Here is a 3472-nt window from a genome sequence, read left to right on the forward strand (position 1 = left end):
TTAAAGACTGAAATCATCTCCAGCATATCCTGGCAGGAGTGAGGTTCATTCCTGTCATGGAATGCACAAACTTGACCTATTTAGAGACATTACCCCGAGTAATGTGTCGAGGCATGTTCAAAGAACTGGCAGGCAACCTCTGAAATTTCTGCTGACAGTTGTAGTACTACTACTAATCATTTCTATAGTGCTACTAGACGTACACAGCGCTGTACACATTATTACCCAAATTCTATATATGGCAACTAAAGTTACACATGCAATTTTGGCCAAATTGCGCTCAGAACTTAATTGATTAGCAAGTAAATCGCTGCCGATAATTGGCCACTAACAAAGCAATTATAGGCACTAATTAGAATTTACGTGCACAAGTTGCAAAGTGTACTCTATAAAGTGGTGCATGTAAATTGTACCGCGCAGATCTCAAAAGGGGGTGTGGCAGTAGGAGGGGCATGGGCAGATCGTGAGCATTTCTAAAATTTACACACACTGTTATAAAATACGCCCGATCTGCATCTGTTATGCACGGACATTTACACCAGGTTTTCGTTGATGCAAATGGTCGCGCCTAAATTTTAGTTACGGGGTTGGCGCTACGCGTATTATATAAACTGCGCCTAACTTTAGGTGAGGTTTATAGAATAGCGCTAAGCATGTTTTTTTTTTCTGTGCCATATGTAGAATTTGATCCACTATGCAGGTACTTTCTCTGTCCCTGTTGGCTCACTGTCTAAGTTTTATACCTGAGGCAATGGAGGGGTTAAGAGACTTGCCCAAGGTCACAAGGAGATGCAGTGGGAATTGAACCCAGTTCGTCAGGATCAAAGCCCGCTGCAGTAGCCATTAGGTTGTGACATGGCATCACCTCTGGGATGAAGCCGTTGTGTCTTCTGAAATGCTGCACATCACAAAGAGAGCTCTTGTTATGAATCAGAGACAGTCACTTATCTCTCTGTGTCTCTCGATTTTATTCTTTTTTTTTTCCATTATTTTTAAATCACATCAATAAACAAGAACAGCTAGGAATCAAAATGATACAGATTGCAATGGTATTGGTAATAGTATAACCCATCATCTCCCTCATTCCCAAAACATTACTCCACTAGATGGTTAGTCCTCTGTAGTTAGAAAATCATCCAATGTCCTCAAAAGTCTCAACTAGGTGGCACCATCAATCTTGGTGCATCAAGGTCTATCGCAGAGCGGGATCTCCATGTGGCATATTTGTCCCATTGCTTATGAAACTGTATGATTTGTCCAGACCTGAGCGCTGTCAGTTTAGACATCTGATAGAGATAATCCATTTTGTAGGTTACTTTCAGCACTGGAGGCGGTAGCGGGCTTCTCCAAGCTGCTACCAATACAATTTTTCCTGCGGCCAGCAGGATCAATGCCAAACGATGTATCTCCGGCTGAACCCCTGGTGGGCGAAAGTGCAGAAGACAAGATTCCACTGTCAGCGGATACCGCACTCCTGTAATTTGAGTTAGCAGGAGGATCACCTCGGACCAATAGGTCTTTATCTTTGAATAAGTCCACCAGATGTGGAGCATATCGCCCTTCTCAAAACATCCCCTCCAGCAATAACCCATTCCTTGTTTATACATTTTTGCTATTCTGTACGGGGTGAAATACCAGCGATACAGCATTTTGTATCTATTTTCTATCAATGAGCTAGAGACAGAAGCTTTCAGCATATATCCAAAGACCTGCTCCCATTTTTGTAAATCATATTTATTTCCCATGTCCTGTTCCCATCTCTGTATGTATCTCAATATAGGGGTATGGAGCACTGCATATAACTGTGATGTACAGCCCTTGGCGTTCCCACCTTGGAGTGCAGTCTTCATCATTGTGTCATCTAAAGTCAGTTCATCTTTAGCTCTACAAAGTGTATAGTCTCGTATCTGCCTATAGTTAAACATATGGTGGGATGGTAAGCCATACTTTTCCTGGAGATCCAAAAATGGCAGCACTCTCCCCTCCCCCCAAATCTGCCCCAATTGTGTTAGGCCCTTTTGTTCCCAGCTTTTATAGCCTGCCTCCTCTGTCCCGAGGGGAAAACCTGGGGTGGCTCGAATGGCCGTCTGTCTAAAATATGTCCTGTTGGGAAAGAGCTTTCGTTGTATATCATACCAGGTTTGCAGAGGAACGCGTATAGCAGGAGGGGCCGTCTTAATATGATGTAGTAGCTATTTGTGGTAACCACAATATAGATCCCAACTGATGTATGCCTAACCAGTGTCTCTCAATTTGGACCCAAGACTTGGTGGTTCCCGCGACCCACTTCGCCAATAGGCGTAGCTGTGCCGCTTGGAAATACAAGAGAAAATTGGGGACCCCCATACCTCCCTGTTTCTTTGGCTGATATAAAATCTCCGCTCACACCCGCGGCGGCTTATGTCTCCAGATGTATGCAAAACCCTTACGGCTGAGCTGTCGAAAAAAGTGCTTGGGCAGTGGTAGTGGCAGACCTAAAAATAAATATAACAACTTTGGCAAGACCATCATTTTTATAGCTGATATTCTACCCAGCCATGAGAGTTCCAAGCCTTCCCATTTATCTAAATCCTGGAATATTTCCTTTATCTTTGGGGGGGAAATTAGCCTCATAGAGGGTGTGAAGCGGTGTTGCAAGATTGATACCCAAGTGGTGTAACGCCTTAGTTCGCCATCGAAAGGGGTATATTTGACGAATGGTGTTTTGTATCGCCGGTGGCACATGGAGGTCCAAGGCCTCGGATGTATCCATATTAATCCGGAAACCTGAAACTCTTCCGTAATTCTGTATGGCCTCCATTGCCACCTGCAGTGATCGCACCAGCTATGTCAGGGTCAATAAAATGTCATCAGCAAATAACATAACTTTGTGTGTCTCTGTACCCACTGTCTGGCCCTGTATGTCTGGGTGTGCTCGAATAGCCTGAGCTAGGGGCTCAATAGTCAGTGCAAATAGCAGAGGAGAGAGCGCACAGCCTGCCGCGTTCCTCGTCCCAGAGAGAATGGGGTGGAGGAGGAGCCGTTAGTTTGTAAGGAGGCCACGCGTGAGGTAGAGAGTAGACTGAGCCACGATACAAAGCACCCTGTGAAGCCCATATGTTCCAATACAGAGAACATGAAAGGCCATTGCACTCTATTGAATGCCTTCTCGGCATCTAGTGGGAGAATGAGTGTGGGTTGTTTTGCGCCATTTGCCACATGGATCAAATGGAGTGCCTTCCTAGTATTATCGAACGCTTGGTGTCCCACAATGAAACCCGCCTGGTCGGCATGAACTAAGTGTGGCATCACTCTCTGAAGTCTTTTGGCCAGGATTTTTGTAAACAATTTATAGTCCGAACTCAACAATGAGATTGGGCGGTATGAGCCACAATGCTGCGGATCTTTTCCCGGTTTCAGCAAGATGGTGACGTATGCCAGGCGCCAAAAGTATGGCAGCTCTGGCAGACATTCCAGCTCGCCGAAAGCCCAA

This window comes from Microcaecilia unicolor, chromosome 1 (genome assembly GCF_901765095.1).
Source record: "Microcaecilia unicolor chromosome 1, aMicUni1.1, whole genome shotgun sequence".
NCBI lineage: Eukaryota > Metazoa > Chordata > Amphibia > Gymnophiona > Siphonopidae > Microcaecilia > Microcaecilia unicolor.